Here is a 14372-nt window from a genome sequence, read left to right as displayed (position 1 = left end):
ATTACTATCATTATAGTACTAATGCACATTATAGTACTATAATATAATTTAGTACATTATAGTACTAAATCATTACTATGATCCACAGTTTTATTACTATAAACATAGTATATAGTACTATCATTACTATGATCCACAGGATTTTGGATTTTGTCTCTTGCTGCACCAACGCGAGTCAGAGCACCAGGACCGTGGGCTTGGAGCAGAACTTTTCAGATTGTTTTAAGAAAATGGCAGAGAAGCCAGACATGGGGGAAATCGCCAGCTTCGATAAGGCCAAGCTGAAGAAGACGGAGACGTAGGAGAACACCTTGGCAACCAAAGAGACCACTGAGCAGGAGAAGCAAGCGAAGTGAAATTTCCTAAGAACCTGGAGTATTCTCCACCCCCGTCATCTTGGAGACCCTAGTCGTGATGTGGAGGGAGAGCCACCTGCAAGATAGACACGAGCAACAACCTGCACTGTGAACCCGGGCACTCCATGCTGATGCCACGGGCCTGTGGGTCTCTGAAGGGACCCTCCAATCGGACTGCCAAATTCTCCGGTTTGCCCTGGGATATTATAGAAAATTATTTGTATGATTAATGAAAATAAAACACACTTCGTGGCAAAAAAAAAACAAAACTAAATTACATTTAGTACATTACAGTACTAAATGTAATTTAGTATTTTTTATAGTAATAAATCCTGTGGATCATAGTAATGAGAGTACTATGTACTATGTATTTTCCAAGATTTTGGATCATTACTCTACTATCATTACTCTGAATTCTTTTTGAGGTAGACTGCCTACTTCCTCTTCAGTTGTTTGGTCTGGTGGGTTTTTACCTTGCTCCTTCATCTGCTGCATATTCTCTGTCTTCTCATTTTGCTTAACTTACTGTGTTTGGGGTCTCCTTTTCTCAGGCTGCAGGTGCATAGTTCCCATTGTTTTTGGTGTCTGCCCCCAGTGGGTAAGGCTGGTTCAGTGGGTTGTGTAGGCTTCCTGGTGGCGGGGACTGGTGCCTGTGTTCTGGTGGATGAGGCTGGATCTTGTCTTTCTGGTGGGCAGGTCCAAGTCCGGTGGTGTGTTTTGGGGTGTCTGTGAACTCAGTATGATTTTAGGCAGCCTCTCCGCTAATGGGTGGGGTTGTGTTCCTGTCTTGCTAGTTGTTTGGCATGGGGAGTCCAGCATTGGAGCTTGCTGGCCGTTGGGTGGAATTGGGTCTTAGTGTTGAGACACAGATCTCTGGGAGAGCTCCCGCCGATTGATATTACTTGGGGCCAGGAGGTCTCTGGTGGTCCAATGTCCTGAACTTGGCTCTCCCACCTCAGAGGCTCACGCCTGACACCAGGCTGGAGCACCAAGACCCTGTCAGCCACACAGCTCAGATAGTAAAAAAAATTTTTTAATTATTAAAATAAAAAAATAAAAGAATAATAGTAAAAAAAAAAAAAAAAAAGAAGAGAGCAACCAAACCAATAAACAAATCCACCAATGATACCAAGCACTAAAAACTAAACTAAGATAAAAATAAAAATAGAAACAAATCAGTCACAGACAGCAAACCCCAAGTCTACAGCTGCTCCCAAAGTCCACCGCCTCAATTTTGGGATGATCCTTTGTCTATTCAGGTATTCCACAGATGCAGGGTACATGAAGTTGATTGTGGGGATTTAATCCGCTGTTGAGGTTGCATGGAGAAATTTCCCTTTCTCTTCTTTGTTTGCACAGCTCCTGGGGTTCAGCTTTGGTTTTGGCCCCTCCTCTGCATGTAGGTCACCCGCAGGCATCTGTTCCCCACCCAGACAGGAGGGGGTTAAAGCAGCGGCTGATTAGGGGGCTCTTGCTCATTCAGGCCGGGGGGAGGGAGGGGTACGGAATGCGGGGTGAGCTTGCGGTGGCAGAGGCTGATGTGACGTTACAACAGCCTGAGGCGTGCTGTGTGTTCTCCCAAGGAACTTGTCCCTGGATCACGGGACCCTGGCAGTGGTGGGCTGCACAGGCTCCCAGGGGGGTGTGGATAGTGACCTGTGCTTGCACACAGGATTCTTGGTGGCTGCAGCAGCAGTGTTAGCATTTCATGTCTGTATCTGGGGTCTGAGCTGATAGCTGCGGCTCACGCCCATCTCTGGAGCTCATTTAGGCAGTACTCTGAATCCCCTCTCCTCCTGCACCCTGAAACAATGGTCTCTTGCCTCTTAGGCAGCTCCAGAATTTTTCCCGGACTCCCTCGCTGCTAGCTGTGGCGCACTAGCCCCCTTCAGGCTGTGTTCACACAGCCAACCCCAGTCCTCTCCCTGGGATCTGACCTCCGAAGCCCGAGCCTCAGCTCCCAGCCCCCGCCCGCCCCAGTGGGTGAGCAGACAAGCCCCTCAGGTGTGCCCTCCGCAGCCCTGTTGCTGCGCTCTCCTCCGTGGCTCTGAAGCTTCCCACCACCCCCCCCCCCCCCCGCCTCCTGGCACCAGTGAAGGGGCTTCCTAGTGTGTGGAAACTTTTCCTCCTTCACAGCTCCCTCCCAGAGGTGCAGGTCCCCTCCCTATTCTTTTGTCTCTGTTTTTTCTTTTGCCCTACCCAGGTACGTGGGGATTTTCTTGCCTTTTGGGAAGTCTACGGTCTTCTGCCAGTGTTCACTAGGTGTTCTGTAGGAGTTGTTCCACATTTAGACGTATTGTTGATGTATTTGTGGGGAGGAAGGTGATCTCCATGTCTTACTCCTCCGCCATCTAGAAGGTCCCCCTCTTTTTTATTTCTAAGTGAAAAGTGTATCTATAGGAAATTGTGGAAACCATAAGAATTGAAGATCGTGTACTGCATGGTGCCTAGCAAAATTCTAAAGAAAGCATTGCTTTTAATACCTTTATTTACAGTGTTTCTGGAGAGGATATTTAGAAAAAAAATAAAAGACATAAATTTTAGAATCAGGCATGTCAGGACTTGAGTTCAATTTCCGACAGCTGGTGCCTGCTCAAACTTCTATTTTCTCCTTTGAAGTAGGTAGGTATGAACACACTTACTTAGTAAATTAGGAAGCTGAGGTTTGAAAGGTACACTATTTGGTATACAGTAATTGTGCAGGACGTATAGTTTTCTTCCACCTTTTCCCCTTGTACATGTTAACCCTCTTGACCCTGAAAACAAGATGGAATTTAGAAAGGACAAAGATTATTCTGAAGTTCAATGCCACTGAATGACTTGTCCAAGGAAGCACAGCTCATAAATAAATGCCTGCAGATTCTAGATCTCCACCTTTTGGCCTCTTAATAAATATTTGCTAAGCTGAACGACAGTGTTGTTCTTCTTCTCTTGGCTGGTGGAAAACAATCTTTTTGTAAAAAAATATTTATTTACTTTATTTATTTTTATTTTTGGCTGCGTCGGGTCATAGCTGTGGCACATGGGCTCAGTAGTTGCGGGGCTTAGTTGCCCCATGAGGCATGTGGGGTCTTAGTTCCCCGACCAGGGATCGAACCCATGTCTCTTGCATTGGAAGGCAGATTCTCAACCACTGGACCACCAGGGAAATCCCGAAAAACAATGTTATGTAAAGAATTCAGAGAGGAGAAGAGAAGTAATTGAGGATCTAGTAATTGAGGATCTGGAATCAGACTGTAGGTAACTAAAGTTGACCAAATCTGGTTATCTGGTTCCCAGGTAAGAGGTCAATTCTCCTACTTACTGAGTGGAATATTCCACAGTGATTGAAGCAGTGTCTCTACTAATTTACCAAGTACTCTTTTGCTGATGGGTCTGAAACAGGTCTTTATTTCTTAAACCCAAGAATTTCAAGATTGCTCAAAAACAGTATCACAAACATTATCAAAACAACTCCAAACCATTATTTATTTCCCACACATGAATGCTATTGTAGATCTTATTTCTAAATTGAAGTATATTTCACTTTAGGTTTGGGTATGATTATTATTACAATGATTATGAGAAAATAAGGCAAATATGACTTTTCTATAAGGTATTGAGTTTTTTTAAAAATATCTAAACAGTTTGAATAAAAACTGTATTAAATGTGTCAAGGAAAAGGCTGATCATTCCCCAAAAACGTATTTTTGTAACTGTACCATTCAATCTTTGGTACTTTTCAGTCATACAGAGTCATACAAACATATCTTGAGTCCCTATTATTTTCCAGAGGAGTTACACACAGAGATGATGAATAAAACGTGACCCCTTCCTTCAAGAAATTCTCATTCTAGGTTGAATTCTCTCCTCCTGGAATATATGAGTCAATGGAAAACAAAAATGGAATAGAGTTCATGTTTTGGGTAGTGTCTGAGAGAAATTATACTACATTTTTTTCTCTAAATGAAGTAACACTTCTTTTCAGACTTAATACATGGATATGCTTTTTTCCCTTCATTCTACATATTTGTTTCAATTCTTTCTTAGAAAAGCTTCATTCATTACTCTAGAGTATTGTAAATTATGTCTAAGATTAAAATAAATGTCAAACAGTGTTAAAACTGTATTTAAATTTCAGCATGGAATTGCTATTGGCCAACTTACAAGGCTGTTGTGGCTCTGTTCTCAAATAATAGATGCCACAAGGAAATGAAAATAATCCAAGGACATGTGCATTTGATGGAGTTCACATTACAGTGAGACAGTCAGGCAAACTATGTGGTTGAGGGCACAGGGACTCCTGATCACGCACAGTTAACCAGCATACCCTCCCTGTCCATGCTTCTGTCCTAGTTATCTAGCCATTAGGAATCCCACTTTGGGGACTTCCCAGGTGGTGCAGTGGTTAAGAATCTGCCTGCCAATGCAGGGAACACGGGTTCGAGTCCTGGTCCGGGAAGATCCCACGGAACAACTAAGCCCGTGCGCCACAACTACTGAAGCCTGCGCTCCTAGAGCCCGTGCTCTGCAGCAAGAGACGCCACCGCAACGAGAAGCCCGCACACTGCAATGAAGCGTAGCCCCTGCTCACTGCAACTAGAGAAAGCCTGCGGGCAGCAACGAAGATCCAATGCAGCCAAAAATAAATAAATAAATAAATAAATAATTTTAAAAAAGAATCCCACTTTGATAATGGCAACACAATGAGAAAAACCACATGTAAATCAATCAGTTGGTAATTACCAACTGAACTTCATTTAATGACACCAAATTGGGACAAGATCTGAGAAGATGTTTAAGCGGTGCTGACACTGTAAAGAATAATATAATAAAACAGAAAGACATTAAGATATCTATCAAAGGGTTAACTTAAGCCTGACTGTAAGAATTAGCTTCTGAGTATTTCTGATCTCTTGCTTTTCTGATTTGAATCTGATTACGTAAGTTTAGGTTTAAAAAATTCATGAAATTGGAAGAAACATCCAAAAGGGGCTTAGAACACAGTCAACACTTAACATCTAGCACAGTGTCTCTCCAATAGCAGACACGCTACTCATTCATTATTCACCAAATATTACCAATATGTAACCAGAATACAACTGGGGCCCCAAGTGGCAAAGAACCTGTCCAGCGCTGACTGAAAGAAGCAGCAGTTCAACAACAGATGCTAAATGCATATTTTTAATCCCTCTCAAGAATATGCTGAAGACAAGAGCATGTGTTAATTGTTCAGTACAGTATCTTTTTATCAGAAAATTATCTTTCTTCTCTCAATACTTTTGATAAAATTGGGGCAGGGAAACATACTCCTCTGATGATGGAAGTAGCAGAGGGGGTGAATATTTTTAAAAATAATCTTATGCACCCAAAGTGATCAAATATATTTTGGGGAACTTACGTGCTGTGCTGACTTTATGCTATATCACTAATGTGGAGATACACAAAACAGGTCAGCATATTAAAAGTCTGATTACCAAAATAGCTAGCTAGCGGGAAGCAGCCGCACAGCACAGGGAGATCAGCTCAGTGCTTTGTGACCACCTAGAGGGGTGATATAGGGAGGGTGGAAGGGAGACACAAAAGGGAGGAGATATGGGGATATATGTATATGTATAGCTGATTCACTTTGTCATAACGCAGAAACTATCACACCATTGTAAAGCAATTATACTCCAGTAAAGATGTTAAAAAAAAAAAAGTCTGATTACTCCTGCAGCAAAGAAACATGTTAATATGACAAACTTGCAGGTTTTGTGGTGAACACTGGGAAACGTTAGTTCATGTGACATCTATTAATACCTCACAGGATACACTTGAGTAAATGTTAGAGTTAAGACATCTTAAGCTCCATGAACCACAGCATCACACTTGTGTTTCCTGTGCCCTGATTTTTTACAGCATGTGTAGCCTGAATAAGCCTGAAATCAAGACAGTCAGGGACCTGTAAATGATGTGGTACAGCAAAATTATTGATAAAGCCCTTTCTGTCTGTAAAGGATGAGTCCAGCACACTCTCTGGTAAGTGGTACAGGTTGTAATACAGAAGGCAAGACCTTTTGATCCCAAATGCATTTTTTTCCCCTCTCTGACTTATGTGTTGAGAGAAGGTACTAGAGATTAGACAGAAAGTAGAATATTTTTAGCTGAGAAGCAGCTCTTCTTAAGACAGACAACTTTAGGGAAATATGGCAGGAAGGTGCTAGATTTTACTCTATTTAGCAAATGTGCATAGGAGTTCAATACTTGTTTGTTGAGTGAATCAATGTTGAAAAGATTAAATGACATGAGTGCAGAGTACCATGGGGAATGTAACTGGCTGTCGATCCCCCCTATTGCTTTTGATCAAATGGCTTAGTGCCAAAAATGATAATATTAAAAAAAAAAAAACAAACCTCAAGATGTGATATTTTCTTATTTTCCTCCCCAACACCAGGTCAACTATTATTTCTAATTCTTTATGTCTTTATGCCACTAACACTCTACACTCCAGTCTTTGGCTAAGAGTAATACTACTAATAATAGTAATAATAATAAACAGATATATTTAAATGAGTGCTTCCTTTGTATCAGACATTATGCTAAGCAATACATATATACTTTGTTTAGTCCTCTCAATACACCTATGAAAAATCCCATATTATCTTACTTTCACATTTGAAAAATATGGAACTCAAAGAAGTTGAGTAAATTGCCCTAGGTCATTCCACTAGTGGGGAAAAACTGGGATTCAAAACCAAAAGGCTCTGCTTGCCTTCACTACTGAGTCTCATATTTACTCTACTGAAGGTAAAAGCCAGAAATAATTTCTAGGCCACCACTAACTTTTAATTGCAGCACCTTTATAGGACATCAGCAATTCCTATAACACCTATGGCTCCTCCTTCCTTTCTCTTTACTCATTTAAAGGGATATGATTTCCCAGGCATCCACCATGCTAAGCAATTGAATACTGCAGGTCCCCTCACCAAGAGGAAATGCATTTTCAATATCATAATGCAAGTCGATGGGAAAATAGGATTTGCTTCACAGGAATTTGCCAACTTTGCTGGAATTCATTCATTGCATAAGTTAGTAGAAACCTTTGATGTAGAAAGAAATAGAATAAACCTTAAATCAGTTACTGAATATTATTAGGCATCCTGAAGGCAGTGCCCATGTCTTCTTGTTCATCAGTGTATCTTCCAAAGTAGAGTTCTTTAGACCTGATGTTTAATAATTGCCTGATGAAATAAATTCTTTTTTGAAATTTGTGAAAATTACTTTTATTATTAATGAGTTAAAATAAGCCAGTAAACTCTAATTTCCTGCATGAGTTTATTACATAGAAACAAAATACCAGTACCACAGTTGAAGAATACCATGAGAGAATTCCATTCAATAATTAATTCAAACATAAATATATTTTGAGCTCCTTTACTGTGTTAGGTGCTGAGACTATAATGGTTAACACCAAGAAAACAATAATGTATAGTTTGACTTGGGGGACAGACTTACGGTTTTCTTTATGTTTTGTGTTTACTTTTGGTATTTGTGTTGCTAAGTGTTATAGAAGATAAGTATTGGGTATCATGTGAAAATGAAGGAAGAGATTTGACTTCATGAAGGGGTGTCAGGGAAGGCTTCTCAAATGAAATAAATATTTAACTGAGATTTTTCAGAAAGGTTAGGAGTTAATGTGGAGTTGGGATGGCATGGGAGGTGAATTCAAGATAGAAGAAAGAGCCTATGAAAAACCCAGAGGAAAAAAACCCATGTAAACATCAAGAAATGGAAGGAGGCCAGGATGGGGGGAGCACAGATTATGTTGAAGAGGATGCATGGTCTGCAGAAGGTTGACTAGAAAGGCAGGGGCAAGTCATGTGATGTCTATTAGAGATCCTCAAGATTTTATCTCCTATATGTAAAGAAAAACGATTAATGTGTAGTATCTCACATGATCTTTTCAAAATGCACATCAAATTGTATCACCTCTGTGATTAAGTATAGAGTGCAAATTGGGAAGGGGAGTAAATGGATGCAAGGAAATCACCTGGGATATCTTTTCAATAAATCATGAAAGTAGTTGATCATTTGGACCTCAAGGGTAGAAGAGGAAAGATTGGTAGGTGGAGGGACTCCACATATTTAGAATGTAAAATCTTCACAAAGCACAGTACTACTTCCATATTTTTGCTTTTTTCCCTTCCACCTACTTGATTTTTTTTCTATACCAGAATACTGTTAATTCTATTTGTTGTTCTTTGTGCAAATGTATTTAAAAATAATGTATCATATTGTTATTAGTGGGAAACTAGTATTATAAATACTAGCTCTTGTCTCCCAAAATCTCTGAGCACAAGACCAATTCTGTTTCACTTAGAAAACAGATACTGGTTAAGTATTATGAGTGAAAGACATGCTATGACTATGTGGAAACATTCTCTTTCAAATATCAAAGGACTGAGGACTAAACAAAGAATAACTGCTACCAAAAGATTCAATTTTCTTTCAAGTTATATTGGTCAACTTTATAAAATCATCTCAATTCATATAGCATGTTTGGAACATATGCTTCCCCTATTTAGAGACTGATGGGTGGAGTCTTCCACTCAGTTGAAATCTTTTCATGGCAGGGTTTCCTATATCTCAGGAGGACACATTTCTAAGTCAACTGACCACCTCTCATCTATCTGCTATGGAGAAAGGAAGTATAAAAAACTAGATATGGTGTTTGTCCCTCTTGGTTTCACATCCTCTCCCCTACTCAGGATTTCATGTCCAGTACCAGTCTCGACAGTGATTTTAATATGATGCTCTCTAGAATGACTAGGAACGGGCTTTACACATCTCTATATTCCTAGCACCTGGGACTAAACTTGAACCATGATAAATACTCTAAACATATTTGCAGAACAAAAATTCTTTTGCGAATCAGTTCAACTGCACATAATTATTTGATTTTTGAAAACTGACTCCCAATTTTTATGGGAAAAGTGAGACATCTAAATAATAATTCTGTAATTATAAACTCTGCTTGGTAGTAACAATCTTAAAAGTGGACACATAATGAACTACCACTAACACTGTATTTCAAAGGTAATCTTCTAAAGTAGGTATTGGCTCTGTTTCACAGATGAGAAGGTAAATGAGAGTTGGGAAAACGATTTAACCAAGGCCATAGACCCAGTAAGTGTTTAAGAAATGGAATTCCAAAAAACAAATAAACAAACAAACAACAAAACAAAAAAAACAAACAAAAAAGAAATGGAATTCCATCTAATGAAGACCATGCTATCCTCCACTGCAGAATATTGACATTCATAGAAACAGGTGGATTCAGAGTAGATCAGGGGTTAATGTAATATTGCTTGGCAAATCATTTCAGCAGAAGCAAGTTAGTGGAAGTGGCTATATATTCAAAATTAGGTTTTGGCCAATTAATTCTTAATTACACAATCAGAGACTCAAGAGATCAAAGTTACTAGTCCTTTCTCCTCCCCTTAGACATATAGATACACACACACACACACACACACACACACACACACACACACACCATGAAAGGTTCTAGCTGCTCTCAGGAATCAAAGCATATCCTGGCAGTATTTGTCTAAGAATAAAGCTTCAAATGTCTAAGCAAGACCACCTACAGTCTATCTGATTGTTCCCTTCAAGGAAGCCAGAAAGAATGTCAATTTAAGAGCCAGGAGCAGCAGCTAAGTGTAGTTTAAAATGAACACATTGGAAACCCTCCCTATCTGCCAGGTTCACTGTTTCTGTGAAACAGAACACCAGTTAATGTGACTTCAAGAGACTCCAACTATTTAAGTAGCCATTCAGCTCAGGTACAAAAAAGTATAGTGTAGGATTTAAGGATGGAAATAAAAGGACTGAAAAATATATGAACAACCACATAGAGATGTACGAACACAAACACATATACACTCAGGCACACACATTCATTTGCTCTGGTCCAGCCACACAGGCTATCTGAACAGGACAAATTTTCTTGCAACACAGATCCTTTGAATCTGGTATTTTCTCAATGGATGAAATACTTTCCACATGAATCTTTACATAAATGGTTTCTCACCCTTCAGGTTACAGCCTGAATATAACCCCACCTCTGCAGAGCACCATATTTAAAATTGTTTCTTCTCCCTTCTCCCATTCATCCTTAACATGTCTTTTCCTTCATCTTTATAGTCCCAGAACCCAGCACAGTGTCTGCCTTACACTAGGCACTCAATAGAATTTTCTGTTAATGTCAGGCACTCCACTAAACAGATTCTACTAGGACAATGGATGGTTACACACGCTGGAATACAATTGTACACTGACTATATTCCCAATTGTTTTAGAGACTGAGTATATGCAGAATAAAATGGTGCAGAAATGCAGAAATAAAACATGTGCCTGTCCTCAAGAACCTCCTGTCCAGTGAGAGAGGAGATAAGTACACTTATCTCAAGAGATAAGAAAGCACAGAGGATTAAGGAACTTTGGAAAAGGGAAGCCAAGCCAGTCTGCATGAGGCAAGGAAAATTCCAGAGGTCAGTGATAGCTTAGGTGGGTTTCTAGAGGCTGAGCAAAATAAAAGAGTGCTTGGAACTGCTCTCCAGTCAAAAGAAAAAAGTATGTATGCGGGCCTGAAGTTATGAGAGTTCTTTGATCTATCTGAAAGTTGAATTAATCTATATGAGTGTGGTGGTATGTGGGAAAATAGCTAAACAAAGCAGAGTTATAGCAATGTAAGAAAGCAATATTGTCACATTCATCTATAACAGTAACACAGTAAAGTTCTACAACCCTTATAATTTAGATCAAGCCTTATCAATGCGTCAAAGCCTTTTCCCACCATGGCTGTTGGCCTACCATTCTGGAGGGATGCCAAAAAAAAAGTGGAAGTCAAGAGCATGGGCTCTGAAGTCAAAATACTTGACATGAATCTCAGTTTCCCACTTTCTCTAAGGCCACCTGTTTGGAGAGTCATAGGCTCAACCTCAGTTCCTTCATCCATGTTCCAGGGTAGGGATGAATAGGAATCTTCAAAACAGCCTTATGAAGCAAAGTGATGCACATGAGAAGATCTGCACAAGGAGTGTCATGTAATACTTAATAAAAACAATCGTCACTCTCCTGAACACCTTCCTTACTACCCGCACATCTGAGGTTATTTACTAAAAGTAGTACTTCAGAGACAATTTGCTTCTCTACTCAACAGTGTGACACAGAAGGCTCTCCCTGATCTGAGCCTGACCATTTCTCTCCAGGTCCATCTCCAGTCAATAAAACCCCAAGCCATTCCCTGAACTAAAGCCTCAAGGACAGTGTTAAAGCCCCAGGCACAACTCCTTACACCATCTCACAGTCACATATACTGTTTGCTCTCTCTGCCTGAAAGAAGTCCTTTCTCTCATTTGTCCAACTCCTGATTTTCCTTCAAAAGTCAACTGGATTCTCACTTGCTCCTGAAAGCCTTCTTTGACCCCCTGCATCTCCCACCTCTGTCTGACTTCAGTGCCTCTAACACTACACGTGTGCACGGGGCACTTCTCACCTAGGAAAAGCCAGGGTCTACTGTAATGACTGGTTTAAATATCCACATGTCTGGCTGCAAACCAGCTACATAATTCGTGATGCCCAGTACAAAATGAAAACACAGGGAAAAAAGGTACTAAAATATGAAATACTTTCCTTTCTTCCACATAGCTCTTCTGCTTATGTGCAGGCTCCTTTCTCTCATCAGACTTCACTCACAAGAGTGACAGCAGGGAATGAATCCAGGCATGGGGGCCCTTCTGAGCAGCAGAGGCCTGTGTGACTCCACAGATTTTACGCACAAGAAACCTGCCCTGTCTCTCCAGAAGCTGAGTCCTTAGGGCATAATCACCACGTGGCCTATTTTTTCTGTCTTCAGCACAGAGCCTATCACAGTGGAGCACTCAGTACATGTTTACTGAAGATGTTTCTGAATAGTGCAGTGTGACATATGGAATCCATAGCCTAATACTCACAAATACTCTAATGTTGAAAGAAATGCAGCATGCAAACAGAAAGAATGGGTGAATTTCTGGTACTTCAGAGCTGTTGCCCCTTCTTTATTCAGTCCGCATGCCTGTTTCCATCCCATCCTTCTTTCTTTCCTCCTCAATCATCCATCACCGACACTGTCTTGACTGGCTGGATCCTTTGGTCAAGCTGAGCAGTATACTTCATACTTTTAAAAACTATTGTCGGAGCTCTCTCTGATAGCTTTAAGAGCGTTCACGTCACTTTTACTTTCTTTCTCTCATCCACATTCTCTGAGGATTTGCATTCCTTAAAGTTCTAAGATGAAAGTTCTAAGAAAATCAGAGTAGCATCCCAAATGAGCTCCTGCTTCTACTCCGGCCTTGAAGACAGAACCTCTTAAAAAGCACGTATCGGATCGCGTTACTCTCCCACTCAGAGTCTCCAGTGGCCGCAAATCTCCATCACATATTTCTCGGTCGCATCCCTGTCCACCTCCACAGCCCTCCCTGCCCGTCTCTCTCCTCTGCCTCACTCAGGACGATGATGATGATGCCACAGTGTTCTCTTTCTTTCCTTATACCTGACCAGCTCCTCCCCATTCCAGGGAAAGAGTTTTCACAGTGCTTTCCTTCCAGCTTCTGCTCTGATGTTACCACTGCACAGAGGAAATCCCTACCTGCATTACTGTTTATCTCTTATCCCTGCCTTATACATAGCACTTACATAAGTAAGTATAGTTCTCTTCCCTTCCAAGATAAATTGACTGCTTCACACCAAAATCACGTTAGGTAAGACTGTCTTCTGCACTTCTGCATCTCTATACCAAGAACAATGCCTAGCAAAGAGCAGATACTCAGTAAATCTTTGTGAAAGTTGTTAAAAGTGGGAAAACTACAAATGCTAAGTAAACGTGTCTCCCTGAGACTGGGATTAGTCCTGAGTCCTCACTAGGCGTGGGGTGGGGAAAGGAGCAGGCATGAGGAGGATGTCACCATGACTGTGCCACCCACAGCATCTCCGGTTACCATCATGTGACCCCGTGGATCTGCTGTTTGAGGAAAGTGCTGGGCACGTCTGCCTTAAGCCCAGTTAGTCTTGGGCTGCTGGCCTAAAGCCTTGCTTCTAATACTGTTGAACTGAATGGGCTCTGACTTAAAATTGGTATTCATTCCTTTCCTTCAAAAACTAAATGTGTGGGCTTCCCTGGTGGCGCAGTGGTTGAGAATCTGCCTGCTAATGCAGGGGACACGGGTTCGAGCCCTGGTCTGGGAAGATCCCACATGCCGCGGAGCAACTAGGCCCGTGAGCCACAACTACTGAGCCTGCGCGTCTGGAGCCTGTGCTCCGCAACAAAAGAGGCCGCGATAGTGAGAGGCCCGCGCACCTTGATGAAGAGTGGCCCCCGCTTGCCACAACTAGAGAAAGCCCTCGCACAGAAACGAAGACCCAACACAGCTAAAAATAAATAAATTAATTAATTAATTAAAATGAATAATGCTTTAAAAAAAAAAAAAAAAACTAAATGTGTGCTGTCCCTTCTGTTTTTGTGAGAAAAGTATGGCATAACTCGACAAAATGGAACATTGTTATAAAATTGTATAAAATAAACGTAAGCCTTTTCCCAAGTCTACCTCCCAACCTGCCTGAGGCAATACTTGATAATTTCCCCAAGTGCATATTTCCAGACGTTTTCTATCTTCATCTACATTAGCATGCATGCAGCATTTATTTTCTTTATAAAAATGGGAGAAATAAAGCACAAATTTGCAGCATCTTTTGACCTTTTTTCATTTAATCTGTTTTAGAAATCAGTTACCACATTGTATCTAGATCAGTTTGGTATGTTTAGTGACTGCACCATTCCATGGTACACATAAAGCATAATTTACCTTAAAAAGTGTTTCCTTTGATAAACATTTAAATTCATCCTTCTCTCCCCACCCCCATCTCCATTATGAGGTTGGTTTCTGAATATTAGAGCTGTATTGTATCTCATACTCACTGCCTTACTATGGGAATATGGGAAACTGATTCTTCCCG

The 14372-nt window shown here is 40.8% G+C and overlaps 1 protein-coding gene and 1 pseudogene across 3 annotated transcripts in view; one reads left to right on the top strand and one right to left on the bottom strand.

Moving 5' to 3' along the window:
• Positions 1–14372, bottom strand: part of CDH8 (cadherin 8) — a 367319-nt gene that overhangs the window by 294000 nt on the left and 58947 nt on the right. The gene's annotated exons all lie outside the window — the stretch shown is intronic.
• Positions 211–440, top strand: LOC133078802 (thymosin beta-10-like; annotated as a pseudogene).

This window comes from Eubalaena glacialis, chromosome 18 (genome assembly GCF_028564815.1).
Source record: "Eubalaena glacialis isolate mEubGla1 chromosome 18, mEubGla1.1.hap2.+ XY, whole genome shotgun sequence".
In the NCBI taxonomy this organism is placed as follows: Eukaryota; Metazoa; Chordata; class Mammalia; order Artiodactyla; family Balaenidae; genus Eubalaena; species Eubalaena glacialis.
Note: the sequence above shows the minus strand (reverse complement) of the source record. Positions and strands in the feature narration are given on the sequence as shown.